Raw genomic sequence first — 18,763 nt, forward strand, 5'->3', positions numbered from 1 at the left:
AAAATTTTTGTTAGGTCTTTTTCACGTGGGAACAAAGGTCTCAAGGTAAGAGTTTTAAGCAAAGGTGACAACTGTTGACTGAAATAAAATGCACAACTTAAAAGTTGAGAGTTATGTTTTATTTGGCGAATTTTCTTAGGACTCGAGCCTGGGACACAGCATCTCAGATCACTCTAAGAGGCTGTTCCAAAGTGGCAAGGTAGAAGCCAGAATATAGGAGTTTTTGCAATAACGACCAGATAGTCGGAATATCAGAAGATTACCGTTAATTGAAGAAAACCAGGTAACTCAAGTTAAAGAATTGAGCGCTTTTCTATGTATGAGAAGGTGCAAAGGTTTTGGCTCGTTGAAATCATTCCTTTGATCTGCACCTGGCTCTTTAGGCCCAGTGTCCTGTTCTTTCACATCCTGAGTTCCCTCAGGGTGCACCGTTGTGGGTGGCTGCCTGCTTGTGTGCATCTGAGTTTCCTCCGCTCACTGTCAGTGGAGGTGGGGGAGGTGGTGGCAGTAGCTTGACTTGATGGCCACAGCAATCTTTGTTTACTGACAACGGCTGGCAACGTTTTTCATTCACACGACAAAAGCAATAAACTTTCTAGTCACCCCGGAAACTAGGCTAAATCATGGCTCCTTCCTCAGCCCTGCTGGCTCTACTGCACGAAGTGCACTTACTGAAACACGTGCCCCACCTCCTTACACGTAGCCTCTTTCTCTCCCTTAATACCTCAGTCCACATCCCTCCACTTTCACTGCTGCTGGCCAGTCACCGTATCACCTCATCCCTTCAGGCTACTGCACTACCCTCCTAAATGGTCTCTTCCCTTCTAGGGTTTTTTTTCCCACCATCTAGTTTCTATAGAGCAGTCAGAGTGAAGTAGAATGAAAATTTGATTTTGTTATTGATATGTTCAAAAGTTTTCAATCTCTCCCCATTACCCTTCATAAATAGTCTATACCACATAGCATAACATTCAAGCCCTTCACATTCTGGCTCCCCTCCTTCCTCCCACCAGCCCTTAAAGGACTCTGCATTCCAGCTGGACTAAACCATTTGCAATTACCCCACACCCCATGCTCTTCTCCATGATAGATGCTTTGTGCTTTTTCTCTGCTTCTAATGGCCTCTCTCCTTCTAGCTAAGTCCTTAATGTCTGTACAGGCATACCTTGAAGACAGCAACAGTTCAGTTCCAGACCACCTCAATGAACTGAATGTCGCAATAAAGTGAGTTACATGGCTTTTTTGGTTTCCCAGTGCATATAAAATGTATGTTTATACTATACTGCAGTCTCCTGAGTGTGCAATAGCACTGTCTTTAAAAATGTATGTATTTTAAATTAAAAACACTTTATTGCTAAAAACGCTAACAATTATCTGAACCTTCAGTGAATCATAATCTTTTTGCAGCTGTACCATCAAAGATCACTGAGCACAGGTCACCATAACAAGTAATACAATAATGAAAAAGTTTACAATATTGTGATAATTACTAAAATGTGACACAGATATGAAGTGAGCAAATGCTGTTGGAAAACTGGTGCTAATAGACACAGAGTAGCCACAAACCTTCAATTTGTAAAAAAAAATCATAATACCTGGGAAGGGCAATAAAGCAGAGTGCAGTTAAACAAGGTGTGCCCATATACATGAAGTTTAGATGACACCTGCTCTGGGAACCATCCCTGACCCCACTTCTCAGCCTTCTTGAGTCTAAATGGGCTGAAATTTCCCTCTTCCATACTCTCTCCTTTCATTGTACTTACCACACCATTTGGAAAATTCCCCTTTCTTTGCCTGTCTCTGCAGCTAAGCCAGAAACTCCCTGTAAGTTGAGACCATATGTTCTTCATTGCTGTTTCGTGGCAAGGGGTTGCCGTACCGTAGTGACTGGGCAGCAGTTCCTAGAAGGTACACAATAAAGGAACACTCAGTGGACACATGAGAAATCAGTACGTAGGTGAACTTAAATTAACCATGTGTCTTCAAAATTATACAATATGCTGGGATGACACAACACAGCTCAGAACTATATTGTGGAAACAAAACAAGCTCACATAGAGTGATGAGAGAAAGCTGAAGACTCTATGAGGCAGAATATAAAATAGAGTGATTTATTTGTAAATAAATGTGTCTCATCTCACGACACATAATGCACGTTAGGACCCACAACCCAGACATCTCGGGGTCTGGTATGCGTTTATTTCAGGATTGCCTTTCTTCACTCCAAACCAGGAGGGAATTCCTCCTTAGAACCTGATTCCTGAGACGGCATCTGAGCAAGCTGCATACTCAAATCAGTTTCATTCCTTTTTAGTTAACCAACATGAACATCCTCCTGGGTTTCATGACTATGGGATGCGTTGCCCAAAATCAAATCCACATTTACAACGATCTTGGCACCGCGCCATGCCCTGTGCATAAACAAGACTCGATAAATACTTGCTGAATCAGTGACTTGTGGAGTAGCTCCCACTTTGGGGATGACTGTGATTTCCTTAATATGAACCTTGATTTAATTCTCCCTAAATGCATTCTGCTTGCATTACCACTCGTGTTTATTCAGACCATAGTCAAAATAAAACAATAATACTTTATCCTTATCAACCATATTCATAAACATGAGCTGCAGAGTCTGAAACATTTTCTGAAGGAGTATACTCTGAACCTGTAAAGCAGAGCCACGGGTAAATTGCCTTTTAAAGACACTGCATCTCAGGAGAAGACATTCATGAGAATATGAAAGTTCTGAGGTTGAAACTGTCTTAATTCGATTTCCTCCAGAAGCAGATCATGACACAGGATTTTTTGCAAGTAGATTTGGAATGAGATCCCAGGAAACATCAGTAGGGGGCTGGAGAATGGGGACAGGCAATAAAAAGAAGCCAAAAGAGAATGCCATTGTGGGAGACTAGGTCTCAACCTCTGGGAGATGATGTAGAACATGACTCAGGGATGACTCACCTGAGCAGTAAGAAATCCTGGGTGTTTAATGCACTAATTCCTATTAGTTGAGAACTACTCTGAGGATATTAACTCCCTGGCATTTACAGCCCACCTCATACCAGGTCAAGCACATTACCTTGCCAAAGGGAGCCCTTAAATAGAAAGTGACGGGTTCTTGTACCATGGAGCAGTTTTCTGAACCACTGAGTCCTCAGGAGACATGGGCAGTGTCTCTTACTTACATTATGAATAGTCAAGTTCTAAATTGCAAGATGCATTCATGGAACATAGACTCTGTTACATTTCAGTTGAATCTAGGCAGTTGCACCTGTAACAGGCTCTCTCAGTTGATACACAGGCAAGAAAGAATTATGAATTTCCTTTGCTTCATTAAATTTCTGCCAAGCGCTATCCAATAACCAGATTTCTAAACTCTTTTCCAGAATTTTCATTTACATCTTTTGTAAATGAGATTAGTTTCCTCAAGCAAATTAAACATGCTTATTCTCTCCTTTAAACTTTTGATTCCATCTACCTTAAGTGCCCTTTAGCATTAGGTCCAGATCTCTTAGAAGCAGACCCTGAGGCAAAGATTCTAATGCAAGGGATGTATTTTGAAGCATATCATAGCCTCTTGTGGAAGCTTAAAGAGAAAGGAGGAAAACTCAAGTCAATTCATTTTGCAATTAATTACTTCTTCTGGGAAGGCTTTGCCTTGTGATTAAAGTATTTATCTCTATGTATTTATTATTTCTGATTGTTTCTGTCTTACATACTCTATTCAGAAGCAAACACTGAATACAAAAATAGAACTAATCCTGACTGTGTGACTCCACGAATGTAATCTACTCTCCACAAGCAGTACTGGGATGAAATAAAATATTTATATGACTGTTAATAAAGGTTAAGATACAGTGAATGCTTGCAGTGAGCCAGCCACTCTGAAAAGCACTTAATACACATCGTCTCATTCAATACTCATTGCAATTCCCAGAGATAGTACTATAATGACCTCTGTTTTATAGATACAGAAATTAAAGCTCAGAGAGGCTGTTTCACTTCCCTTGGATCAGACAGCCAGTAAGTAGAGAGGCTGAGATGATACGGCACAGAGAAAAGTGTCCTGGTTCTTTACTGGGAGGTGGCTAACCAAGCTGTTTTATCAGCCCTGGTCTTGCTAGCCAAGAGAGCAAAAGAAATTCAGAAACTCTCTAAGCTCCAGTTCCTTCCTTTATTGAATAGAACCCCCAGTGCTCACACTGCTTATTCCCATCCATCCACACTCTCATTTTGTCCATCTTAGAGCATTTAACTTGCACCGTTTCATATTTTGTTTATAAGAGTTACAGGTTGCTCTCAAAGAGCAGACAGTATATCCCATTCATCTTCACATCCATAGTTCCCAGACCGCTATTCTATATGCTTTAAATGCATCAACTCATTCACTCCTCACAATACCCTAAAGAATGTTTTATTTTTACCCCTACTTATTACACACTTAGGAGGTTACTGGACCCCAATCACAATTATGTTAATAATGCCAGATGGATCTGAACCTAAGTAGTCTGGCTCCAGAATCCATACTCTTACTTACTATGCTATACAAGAAAGGAATTTAATTTTCTTCCTAAATCCAGGTTGAGTTCCAGGATAGAGTTTTATATACATTTTTCTCTCCCTTTTCCTTGACTCTAACTCTTGTTCTGTGACCTGTATGTACTTTTGTGTAACTGGAGGTGTGATTTTTCACTGCACTCTTAAAAAAAATCCCAGATATTAAATCTCACATACACATTAACATTAACTTATCATTGATAGTTCTTAGGAGCAATACTAAAAGAGCAAAGCCTTCCTCTGATTTTCAAGTTTTACAACCTTAAATGTGAAGGGTAGCAAAATTTGGCCACCCCCAAATATGCCATTTTGGCATAAGGGTTATTTTGAATTGAGAGCAATTGAGATGCAGACACAAAAATGCTCTCTGTCCTCCCCTTATTTGCCTAAGAGCAGGACAAAAATTTACAAAGATGTCTCCCTTATCCTGTCTACCAGGAAGGACAAAAGTTAATCGCCAGAGAAAGTTCAGTTTATCAGTCTAGTGGTGGCACCTGAGACATGTACAGAACAAACTTTATTCACGCACGTTTATCTATCTTTAGTTTTCCTTACATTTGCTTTTGCACAATTTACTGCCCCTAGAGACCCAAAGTCCTTTTCCTTTGACTTGTCACTTCTCTGAAACTTTATTATTCGCTTGCTAAGCCCAAGTTCTAACCAATCCTTTGAGTTACTCCGCCCTGAGTTTCTCCTATATATATATGAGATAAACATGTTAATAAACTTCTGTTTGTTTTCTTCTTGCTAATCTGTCTTTTGTTGCAGAGCCCTGGCAGAAAACCCAGAAGGGGAAAAAGAAGATGTTTTCCCCTCCTTTCCTATAAATGCAAGGACACACTCTTACACAAGTTCAAGTTCAGGAGAAAGTAAATAATGTTAAAGATACAAGAATAGGAACTACTGCAAATTTTGTCTCTTAGACTCTGAGACGTCTAGGGTAGAAAGTCAACACAAATCTAAGACAGTAATCACAGTGGGCATAAGTTCCCAGATATGCTAATTTCGGCCGAGTAGGACATAGAAAACAGCTATAATACATAGAATCAGAAAAAGAAAATCAACAACGTCCTTCATCTTTAAAAAATAAAAGTACGAAATGATTCAAGAATAAAACTAAGTGAAATATTTTGCTATTTGCAGCAACATGAATGGTGTTGGAGGGCATTATGTTAAGTGAAACAAGTCAGACCGAGAAAGGCAAGTACTGTAGGACATCACTGCTATGTGGGATCTGAAAAATACAACTGGTGAATGTAACAGGAAAGAAGCAGACCACAGATACAGAGAACAACTTAGCGGTCACCAGCGGAAAGAGGGAAGAGAGGAGGGGCAGTAGAGGGGTGGGGGACTAAGAGGTACAAAGCATTAGGTATAAAATACGCTTACAAGGGTATATTGTACAACATGGAGAATAATAGCAAATATTTGATAATAACTATAAATGGAGTATAACCTTTGAAAATTGTGAGTCACTATATTGTACATCTGTAACATATAATATCACACACTAACTATACTTCGACAACAAGAAAGAAAATGGCACTCGAAGCTAAAATAAAATAAAGTTAAATTAAATTTTAAAAACCCTATGATTTCTTTTTTGAAAAAAGGATGCAGTAAAGTATGTGAAGAGAACTGACTGGTCAACTAGGCTTTTGATTGTGAAAACCTTAATGCATAACCAAAGAATGTCGAAAAGAATTTATGATAATCAAAACAAGCCCCCCAAATTGATAGCTTTATAATATTTACCTCTATAAATAAAGGAAAGCAAGCCTAAAATGTAAGCATATTCACTTTTTAAGGTGACTTTTTTCATTTCTGTAAAAATCTGCAATCAGGAAATAAAAAATGAACATACCAGTCAGTCAGAGCTGAGTGACAACTTCCTCACGAGTTCCTAACACATCACAGTTCACTGCTACAGGCATAACCGAGGTCATACACACACACATTCTTCTCAGATGTCCAGCAACTGTTTTGGAACCCACTAGCAAGAAACATCAGTTTTTGTAACCACAAGTTAGTTAAACAAAAAAGAATAGAGTAGAATAGAATAGAAAGAATAGAATTTAAGCATATAGTTTGAAACTAGAGCAATAATATACAAGGTGAAACTAGATGATAGACAATTGATAGATACATGACAGGTAGGTGGAGAGAGAGAGAGAGATTTCAATAAATGTGGGTTTAAAAAGATTTATCACAGTATTTCCTCAGAATGTTTAACTTTGGGAAAGTGACACTCCAAGGCTATCCACAAAACCAAAGCACTTCTGTGATTTTTTGTGAGCCATCTGTGACTAGATGAACACAGAAATTAAGTCTTTAGAAGCATGTATAGCACTCTGATAGATAAATTTCATGCTTTTGGAAGCTAGTAAAAAACAACAAAGAAGTTTAGAGTTTCATTTTATGCCTTTCTATAATTTTCCTAGTAATTCACTTTTATTCTACTTTACAAAACAATCAGGCTATGATGGATTAGAAATTTAAAAGACAAAACTATCCCTTTTCCACAGGTAGTTTGAGAAGCATGTCATAAAATTATATTTGGTCAGAAAGATGCTGTGGATTCTTCCCCTCTCTGGGGTTGCACAAATCCACACATTCAATTAGGCTATCATTTTACCTTTCCAGGAATTGTCATTGTTCACTGTCACAATAAGAAAAATTAGAGGAGGTGGGTGAGCTGAGAGAAAGGGAAAGACCATCTTTCCGCTTAGCAGCTGCGAGCTAGAACGATAAACGAGGTATAAATGCAGGAATCCTACAGCCAGTGCTAGGTCAGTAGTTCCCTCGTTTATACCAACTGTCCTGAAGTTATTTTTCTTATATTTCCACATAATTCTTCCAAACTTTACTCTAGACCCCATGCAGTCACTCACAGACACCACAGGATAACCTCTCCCTTTGACTTCAAGGCTCTAGGGCAGTGAAAGTGTGGGGACCCTTTTATGCTTTGGGGAGTTAAAGTGCCACCTGTGATTTGCATCACCTCCCCCACCCCCTGCTTTGGTGTCATTTATCATATGGATGCGATTTGTTGTCCAGGCAGGGCCAAGCGGACCCCCAGTGGAATATGTGTACACTGGTGTATACTGGAGGTGCTCAAGACTGTAAAGGGCTAAGATCTTTCTGCAGAAACAGACCTGTAAGCCTCAAGCTTACACCACGCATTTATCTTGCTTAGCTCTAAACCACAGAAGTACAAAAGGTACTTTCTCAGATTTGTTTATGTTTCTGTCACGTTTTCTGAAAAGAGGAAAAGACTAACTTCCAAATTCACTTCTCAGAAAACTGAAAACAGTTAATTGACCTTAGGGAGCATCTGCCGGGCCCCCACACCACATTCATGTTTCTCGGTCCCCTTGTCTTATGACCCCATCCCAGGACTCAAGCACCTATAAGATATAAAGCCTCTGCCTATTGCCAGATGTGGGGGTCATTGCACTTTTAGACTGATCCTTCTACTAGTAGAAAATAAAGATGTTTTGTGGGTTTTTTTTTTTTCACCTCTATATCCTTCAAGAAGAGATTTTTGTCAGAATATGGTCCATCTTGCTGTCGGTCAGTTCTTCCTCCAGAATTTCTTTCTGTCCACCCTGTGAGCTGAAATGTACATGCTAATGTCCAGTTTAATGCTTCAGGTTACATATTTTGTAAAGGAACTCAGAATGGAAGGGATACTAATGTGTCCTCCAGACGTTAGATTAAACAGCTGGAAGAGAGTTTAAATAATCATTGACCAAGCCCCACTTTCCATTGATCTATGGCCCACATGTCCATGAGGACACCTGGGCGTTCCTGAGGACACCTGTAGTCAGTTTTGTCAAAACTGGCATCATCTTCTAACAGAGGTTTAGGCCTGAAGGCTGCCTGTATTCCTGTTTCCCAGAGAGCAGAAGAGTCAGCTAATTTAGAAACAAACAAACAAACAAAAAAAACAAAAAAAACAAAAAAAACAAAAAAAGAAGAAGAAGAAGGGCAAATAGAAAGTTCTGAAAGCTCATGTTAATATTTTACAATACAAGGAAAATTAGATGAGCTACAGTTATCTTTAAAATTAGTTTAAAAGGGAAAAAAAGAGTTTAAAAGCATCTGTTACACATAATAGTTGCCTGAAAAGAGAATTCCAGCACTAGCAACCATACACATGTAGGATAAAAGAAAAAAAATCGAAAATGTGTCTGATATACTATTTATTATGAATATCCTAGTGGTTTCCAGTAAAAGGGTCTCATCTAAATTTCAAAATAAAATACGACAAATTGTAGCGTACAAAGATAGGCTTAATATAACAAAATGAAAACACGCATTCAAAGTAAAGGCAATTGGGACAAAAGAGTAATTAACCAGCAGAAATGTAGTTACCAATGCTGCTACTCTGACTACGGGAATAGGAACACAACAGACTACCTCCAAGTATGTATTAAATAGATGAATAGTTAAAATCCATCAAGGGAGAAAAGATGGCAGCATAATATCATGAATAAAACAATGAAAAATAAAATAAAATTGATTTCTGCTAACATGATAGCAATATTACTAGTGCTTTGGAAAAATTCATAAAATTGATCTATTTGGATTCAGCCAATTTATCAAAACCAGAAAATATAACAATTAATAAAACTTGGAATAAGAAATGAGAAATCTAGCAACTTACTTGTACCTGTATAATATCTACTATTTTTATGTGTCTACAGTGATGTAAATCAGTGTCTGGCTCCCCTGGTGGATTGAGACCTTTGTGGGGATGGTGGCTGGGTTATCTCCAGGTTTTGGTTACCTACATAATAAATACCCAGTAAATGTTTTTTAATAGACAATAATGTGAAGAAAAAGAGATTTTAAAGTTACAGGACAAGATCAAGAGATTGAAAACTATATAAAAGTTTAACAGTGACTTAAAAATTAAAAGCACCTAAATTGGACATATTTACTGGACATTTTTCCAGGCACCTAAAAAAGGGAGACAAGAAATCAGAATAAACTTTTATTTTTTGGGAGATAATGTATGTTAGGCACTGTGCTCAGAAGACACTGAAAATATCAATGCTTGTGATTGATGATGTGATTGTGTAACTAGAAAATACGAGAAAAATCAATCCTAAAACAAATTAAGCTCTTCTTTTGTTGTAGGAGATCAGAAAACCCCAAGCACTGCAAGTAAATTCATAAGTACTGGTGATAGCTAGAATGTGAAACGAATGCAGTTTGCTCCTGGCAGCAAAAACTGCGTACTTATGAGTTAATGGATTAAGAAATAGATGTTCGTCGAAACACACACACACACACACACACACACACACACACACACCCCACCCTAAATGTACAAGAACATGTACATCAGTGAAGAGGGAAAGCCTCCATAAGGTTGAAAAGACTTGAGAATATCTGTATTATCCTGAGCAGCAATCCATTTCGGTGATACCATTTCTGAGCCCCACCATCCCCCAACCACACTCCACGCTAACTTCCACCACCAGATTGATTATCCTAAAATGGGTATTTTTGACGCATCCAATGGTCCAAAACTTCCTCACCCACCAGGCCCCTAAAAAAGTCAAAATCCAGAGTCATGTATGCTACCTCCACCTATTCTTGATGTATTTCCACTTACTTCTTAAAATTCATAGTAATTGGATTTTTATTGCTTTTATTTATTTATTTATTTATTTAATTTATTGTAGTAAGAGCATTTCACATGGGATCTACCCTTTCAACAATTTTTAAGTGTACAGTGCAGTACTGTTAACTGTAGGCACGGTGCTCTACAACAGATCTTCAGAATTTACTCGTCTTGAGTAACCAAAACTTTATGCCCTTTGAGTGGCAACTCCCCACTAACGGCTTCCCCAGCCCCTGGCAACCACCATTCTATTCTCTGCTCCTGTAAGTTCGACTGTTTTAAATTTCTCATATAAGTGGAATCATACAACATCTGTCCTTCAGTGACTGGCTTATTTCACTTAGTATAATGTCCTCCAGTTTCATCCATGTTGCTGCATTTACTTCTTACATTTATTTTTTGATTTTTCCAAAGTTACCTAATTTTTTTAATGCCTGTGCCACATGCTCCCCATCCCTGCATTTTTAAAAATTTGTGTGCCTTTCACACAAATCCAGATTTTTCCAATTTAGGCAATCTATCCTTTCAACATACAGCATTTAGTCTTACAGTATATGCTGTCATTTACTGAAACCTTACACTCCATGTGACATTTCTTGTACTGCAATTTAACCGTCTGTGTGTTTCTGCCTAATGTTTTCAATTAAGTTAAACATGTGTCCTTTACAACATCTATATCCTTATTGTATTTAGCAGAATGTCTTACAGTAATTATGCTGTAAATACTGTTTAACCAACTGGAATGGCTGTGAACGCCTTAAGGAAACATTTAATTTAGTAACCCCAAGCCCTAGGAAGTATCTGACATAGTAAATGCTCAGCAAATGTTGAGTTGTGTATGGGGAGAACCAGAGAGAAAGGAGAATGCAATGATTTGGCTGAGAACACACTGCTGCATACAGAGGCCAATTCTTAGCTCTCTTCTTATTTGCCCTATTAGCAGCTTTTGACCCAGCTGGTAACTCCTTCCTACTGGGAATGCATCCTTCACTGGGCTTCTAGGACATTCCCTGTCTTGGTTTTCCTACTACTTCACTATTTCTTCTCAGGCGATTTTGCTGTCTCATTGTCTTCTCCCCACCTCTTTACCATGAAATGCCTCAAGGATCAGTCCCTGGTCCCCTTCTTTTCTGTTCTCTTCTAACACTCACTCCCTAGGTGATCTCATTAATTCATGGCTTTTAAAAAATGTGCTGATAACTCCCATATATACATACACCTCCAGTCCTGACACCTTCACTAACTCACACCTATAATGACCAGTGCCTACTTGGTATTTCCACTGGGATGTCCAATAAGTGTTTCAATTTAATATATCCAGAGCTGAACTCTGAATCTTTCTCCTTGAGCCTGATCCTCCAGCAAAAGTCCTCATCTCAGTTAAGAAACATCATTCTTCCTAAATCCCAGGCATTCCTGACTATCTCATTCTCTCACATCTCCATCCATCAGGAAACACTCTTGTGCTCTATCTCCAAAATATGTAGAGATGCCAACAACTTCTCACCTCCCACTCCTCTGCCAACCTGATCTGATTGTTACAATGCTATCTGCAACAGATTGCCCATACAGCAGCCAGAGAGATCCCTTTAGAATGTAAGTCAGATCATGGAACTTCTTTTTCACAATCCTGCAACAGCTCTCCTCTTCACTCAGAGCAAAACCCGAAGTCTTTATGAAGAAGTATGCAACTGGACTTCTCATGTTCCTCTCTGACCTCATCTCCTACTAATTTTTCTCTGCTCACTCCCTTCTAGCTACAATGCCCTCCTTATTCAGTACTCTATTGCTCCATAACAAACTATCCCAAAATTAAGTGGTTTAAAACAATTTGTTGTTAGCCCTGTGGTTCTGTAGGTTGTACTTCTTTGACTTCAGCTGGGCATTCTCACTTAAGGTTTCTTGTATGGTTTGCAGTTCAGTGTCAGCTGGGTCTGAAGGCTTAATGAGCTGGAGGTCCCAGATGTCTCACTCTTGTGGGCTGACAGTTGATGCTAGGGGCTTTGGACCAGAGCACCTCCATGTGGTCTCTCCATGTGCCTTGGACTTCTTTTGGCATGACAGCTAGGGGTGGCAGGGTTCTGAGAGTCAGTGTCCCAAGAGCCAGTGTTACAGAGGTAGGATGTAGAAGTTTCCAGGCCAGCTAAGAACCACACCTGGAACTCTCACAGTGACCCTTAAGCCATATTCTGTTGGTTTAAGCAGTCACAGAGCCTTGTAGGATTTAAAGACACAGAGAAATAAACTCTACCTGTTTAAGGGAGTGTCTGCAGTGCCTAACTGTGAAGGAGCACGTTGGATGGGAGATATTATTGCGGCAGTCTTTGGAAAATACAATCTGTTGAGCTGTTGTTCAGACACAGCGTCTGTACTCTGACCTTGGTGCTCTGCAGTAGCCTTTCCTTCTGCCAGGAATGCTTTTCTCCCAGTATCCGCATGCTTTGCCCCCTCATTGCTTTCAAGTCTTTGCTTCCTCACTTACTTCAGCTCTGCTAATACAGCACCTTCTCGATGAGCCCCTCTGTGACCACCCTATTTAACATTATACATCATCACCCTCTGTTATGACCGAGTGCTCGCAGTGACCCATGACACACCCATGGCACTGTGGCTTGACCAAATTTTAGTCAGCCCCCCTTTTCTCCCCACAGACCCTACAACTTCAGCTTGCCCTCAAGTGTAAACAGGCACTAAACCGCTAGGCACAGAGTGTCTCCTCCTTGACAGCACACTGAGTATCTGCTAACCTCACAGAAAACCATTTCCTCATTAAAACACCCCAAAGATGCCACCTGTTCACCCCGCCCTATCCACCCGCTTGCCCTGCTTTCCCACAAATTTCCTGCTAGTTCCTCCCAACCCTCCATAAAAGAAAAGCCTTTTTTGGTTTAATTTTGAGATATTTGCAGATTTCTGGGACCAAAGCATTCTCCCTATTGGAAGAGTTGTTTTAAATAAAGTCTCTCTCATATCTAAGTCCATATTTATTTTGATTTGACACTTAGCTCTCCTAATCCTTTTACCAAAATCATTTTTTTCATATCACTTATTACCTTCAGACACCCTGTATATTTTATCTATTTATAATGTTTCTTGTCTGTCTCCCTTCATTTGAATATAGACTACATGACAGTAGGATGTTTTTCTGTTTTGTCTATTAAATTCCAGTTACCCAGTACAAACACTGTAGGTGCTCAAAAAGCATTTGTCAGTTTAATGCATAAACCATCATCTGTGGTGTAATGAAAGCAAGCTCATCTAACACACAGAGAATAAAGAAATTTTTGCTACTGATCTGGGACCTCATTTTCCACTGCAGATAACTGAGTCTCTGACGGGTTCCTTGAGCCAGCTTCTCACTTCAATCACGTGGTTCCCATCAAATGCTATAGCGCTCTGTCATATTGTTCTCAGTCCTTCCTGACTCCTTTCCCTCTCTGCTCATGAACTTAGAGACTGCAGCCTGCTTATTTGTGAAATGTTTTCCCCGATGCTGCTAGACCACTAGATTTTCCATCATCTTCTCTTAGCACACCCCTTGTTAACCTATGTTGAACTTATATCCTATCTAATCTGAGCCATTTGTCAGAACTTCCCTGTAGTCTGCCACATGTTCTCAGACGCCACACTGCCATCTGGTCTGGACCATCTTCCTTCCTCTGTGGCTGATCTGTCCACCCCAAGCTTGCCCTGTTCTCAGTGGGCAAGGTGCACTACCACCTAGTCTTCCACATCCGACTTCAGCAAACTGAGTCCCTTGTAGACACATCTTAAGGCAGAAGAAAAAGAAACCTGTCTCTTCTTCATGATCATGCATGGGTAATATTTATGGGGAGTGGATTTTTGTCAAAAAAGACCTAAGGGTGCAGTGATTTTATATTCCAAATTACTCCTCCACTCCTAAGGATCAAGGCAGAGAGAGGAAGAGAGGGGGAGAGTCAAACATCTTACCGTCATGGTGAGTTTCAGTCTGTGACCACATAATTCACCTTGTTATTCACTGCTGCTCCTTTAAACAGAAAGTACCAGAGCCCTATTGAAATGAATGAGACACCAATGCCTCAGAATTTCCCCCAAGCATCGCTAATAAAGGGGCAATCTTCAAATTTATTCAAACTGCACATATTGCTTAAATTTGCAAAACTGAACTGGAAATCAGTTGAAGAAAATTTATGGGATTTTTGGCCCAGGAGGGAAAGCACGAAAGCTAGGACATGGGGGAAACCTTCCATAATGTTGAAAAATAAGAGTTTTGTTTTCAACCCTTCTTTTAAAAGTAGGAAATGCCTCACATGATCTTTGGTATCATCCCTGTCTTGTTCTCTGATGTTAGATCTTCAAGTGAGGCAGAGGGTGAAAGAAAAGGCCCTGGAATCCAGGTTGACAGCCTTGGGTTCTGCCTTCTCCCACTCAACATCCAGGTCTCATCTATGATATGTAAATAATCATATATATATATATACATATATATGCCCCATGGGTGATAATGTGAATTAAGCAAGAGGATAATCTGAAAATATTTTTAATAATAAATGTATAACCAACTGCAATTTGGAATGTAAAAAGTGGTATAAATGGAAAGAGGTTTGTATTGGATAATTAATATTTATGAATGCCATTTCCCCCAAATTAATACATAAATTAAATATATTTGCAGAGTGAATCCAAAATTTAAGTAGAATATTAATGTATGTGGATGACTGAGATATGAGATATATCTGGGGGAAAAAAGGAAGAAGAAGGGTTGGTTGTCCTATCTAATAAAAAACGTATTATTAAGCTAAAACAGTATCTCTTAACTGGGGGCAATTTTTGCCCCCAAGAGGCTATCTGATAATGCCTTTGAGACATTTTTGCCTGTTACCACTGAGTTGGGATGAAGGTGGGGAATGTGCTGCTGACATCCAGGGGGTAAAAGAACAAGAATGCTGCTCAACAGCCTTGATGCACAAGACTTCTCTCAACAACAAAGAATTCTCCAGCCCAGTATGCCAACAGTGCTGAGGTTAAGAACCCGGACTTAAAGTATTAAAACTGTGGTGCAGGTATTGGGGCTAACAGACAAATGCTGGAGCAGACTGGAAAGTCCAAGTCCAGTCTCAAGTGTACATAAAGGTGTTAACATCCAAAAAAAAATGTCCCACCAGTGCAGTGAAGTATTCAGTAGTATTCATGGATCCATTGATGGATTGCAAAGAATAGAGTTAGAATCTCATTTCATTCAAGAAAAGTTTCAAAAAAAATTTTTTTTAATAAAAGTAGCTAAAGAAAAATATGAAATGAATAGTTATTTAACATTGGGATGGAGAAGCTCTTTCTGGCAATAACATTTATTCTATCCATCATTTAAGATCCAGTGTGTTTCAGTTCCTGGACCACGTCCCTGGGAAGTGGGAAGTGGGAGGGTAAACCTTTCTATTGCCCAGCAAACAAAGTAAGCTTCAGCTCTGGGGAGGCCGGCTTATGCCTTGCAGATAAGCAAGAGGCCTGATTAAACAGGGTTTTGTAAAAGGAGCTTAAGTTTCATTTCTCAGTCTGTGCTTTCAAACAAGGATAAAGAGTGTTCCCAGAGAGATACGGAGGCTGAAGCAGTAAGTCCAGCTCTAGTGTGTAGCTTCTGTGTGGAGAACACAACATCCGGAAGTGTGCACGGTTCACCCCCTACTCACAACTGCAGGGCTGCCTTTTGGTCTTTCTACCTGGTTTATTTACCCCCCCCCCTTGAAAACCATATAGACAGGCTCACCTTGATGATGAAAACAAAATCAACTGCCTCAGTGTCATTTTCCAAGAAAAAGAGGGGTGTATAATATATGAGAAAGTAAAAGGATACAATTAGAACGTGATCCCTACAGCTAAAAACAGGGACAGCTTTTCTTTAATTCTTCTTTAAATTTCCCACGTACTTTCCCTGCGGACCTCGCTGGAGGAAAGATGCTCAGGTCTGGCCTCAAAGAAATAGCATACAGAACTGTATTTGCAACTATTTCGTTCCAAGGGGCCGTGTACAATTCAGTTATAGTTGTGTTTGTGTTTAGATGCTCTTCCTGGTCTGTTGTTCCTCATTCACTTAGGACCTGGGCATAGAGAGCTGTGCTGGCCTGAAACTTCTTTCAGAAATAGAATATGGAGCCAGTGCCATTACTGGCTGCATCACTAATGAGGAGGCAACAACAGAAGTGGAAGATGGGGCTGTAGAAAGCAGATACGTTTCTCAGTTGGGAAGATGAGAGCGGAGCACAGGGATGGTGGACTATACGTTCAGTAAGAAGACAGAGTATTAGATTAGACAGCTCTGCCTACCACTATTCAAAAAACCCAAAGAGCCTTCCAAACCTTTACGTATACACACAATCATGGGGTTTAAGCATCAAGATATTTTAAGACTATGATAAGTATCTAGACGTTGGAAAACTTTCCTTGACAACACAGTCCTTCTGGAAAAAGATTTCTCAGCTCACTCCAATCCTCAGTGCCTTCTATGAATCATCCATATTACCTGCCCAATCATTTGTTTTTCACAAAATTTCCAAACTAGACTTTGTTTCAAACCTCTATGCCTTTAATGAACCCTGATAAAAACTAGTTCTGTTTTTTAATTTCCCTGGCAGCTCATCTTACCAAGGCATTTCACTAATATTTCTTTTTTCTTTATTATCAGCCGAGGAGTCCACTGAGAGGTGAGAAAGGGGAGAGTTAATGGGCACAAAAACTAACATTGGAACTTGCAGCTCCAGGCGGCACAGTGGAGCTGAACTGTGTTTATCCACACTGGGAAAGTCACCTTCCTCAAGCGCTCTCACCTCCCCAGCACTGCTCCTTCTGGTTGATTGAACCTGTTGAACTAAATTTTCCTGGGACAGAATTGAGTATAATTGACACTATCAGACTGTTTTCTCCCCAGGGGAGAAATTTCAATGGAAATCACATAGAAATTAAAATGGAATTTGAAATGGAAATTTGAATTTTGAAATTAAAGGAAATTTCCTTTTCAATGGAAATCACAGAATTAAAAAAAAAAAAAAACAATATTGTCCTAATCCAAGTAGATGCAACAAATGGTCATATTTTTTAGCAACTCAGGTCAGAGGGAGGCAGAAGAAGCCAGACCTATTAGAGAAATGGTAGGAGACTTGGGGAAAAAGTAGTTATAGGGGCTGGCATCTGAAAACATATAACATGATCTATTTCCTAAATAAAATAATAGTAAGTACCTATATAGCATGAACTACATGTCAGGAACTGTTCTAAACACTTTGTGAAATAAATATTAAATTCTTTAATCTTCACAACAACCCTCCCACATAAGTAGTAGTATCGCCCCCATTTTACAGATGGCAAAACTGAGTCAAAGAAACTCACTGAAATTCACAGAGTTAATAAGGGGTGGGGTCAGGCTTTAGGTGCAGGCTGGCTGGTTCCAAAGCTCATGATTTGACCCCCACCACACACACACACACACACACACACACACACACACACACACCACAAAGAATTGCTTTTACTATGGACATGAGCTCCTGATTAGTTAGGCAGACCAGCCCTTGAATTCTCTTCCAGGAGTTGAAACCTTGCAAAAAAATAATGACGCTCAGTGAAGCTCAAGCCTTGCAAACAGTTATGTGTAATGTAAGTACCAGTTATTCCCATCCCTTCCTTCCTCCGTGTATTTGTTAGTTATCTGAGCCATTAAGGAATGCATAGATACAAACTAGGTTAGCACTCTGAAGGAATGGAAGGGGGAAGTGCATCATAAATATTTATTTAGCATCTATCTACTAAATGCTAGTTTCATAGATTAGAGACAGAATAGGATTTAGAGAATATCTACCTAGTAGGTATCTGTGACTAGAAGACGTCTAAGTTCTGTGCCAGCCATGCTATATTGTCCCGGCTCTTTCAGAGCTCACAATCTAAAAGGAGGAATGAACACCAATCAACAGAGCCTTTAGAGATGGTACAGCCTCAAAGCGGGTGAGGCACTCGGAAGGAGAGAAAGATGGGTTCAGGTGAGTGGTTCACACGAGGAAGCTGAGCCGGTCCTGCAGCAGGAGTAGCCCGCCTTGAGAAGGAGACGCTCGGGCCGAGAGGCAGAGGATGAAAAGGCTTTATTCAGGTGACACAAGAGCGATGAGGAGAAAGTTCTAGGCAGAAGCAGCAGCACTTGCAAAGACAAGAGGCAGCAGACTCGGAAGCTGCCGGATGTGCCCAGCCCCAAGGCAGGGAGCAGGGAGAGGGTGACGGGAGGCTGCGGCAGGAGGCGGAGGCACGCGGTACAGCGTCTGAGAGCATCGTGCTCTTTGAGCACAGGCGCTAGGAAGCCGCTGAAGGACATTCACAGAGCAGAGGCAGGAAACAAGGAGCACCCGATGCACCCAGTGAGGGAGTAAACAAATAACAGAACCCAGATCCTTCCTCCCCAGCTCCAGCCCCACTGCACTCACACCAGCAGACTAAATTCAGCCAGCAGAGGCCCTCACCAAGCCACCCAGACCAGGAACCTCGCTGCCGGCAGGGACTCAGACACCACCCAGTGGCACCACCCACGAGGTAAGCACTAACTGGCCCTCT

Source organism: Camelus dromedarius, chromosome 20, assembly GCF_036321535.1.
Source record: "Camelus dromedarius isolate mCamDro1 chromosome 20, mCamDro1.pat, whole genome shotgun sequence".
Taxonomy (NCBI): Eukaryota; Metazoa; Chordata; class Mammalia; order Artiodactyla; family Camelidae; genus Camelus; species Camelus dromedarius.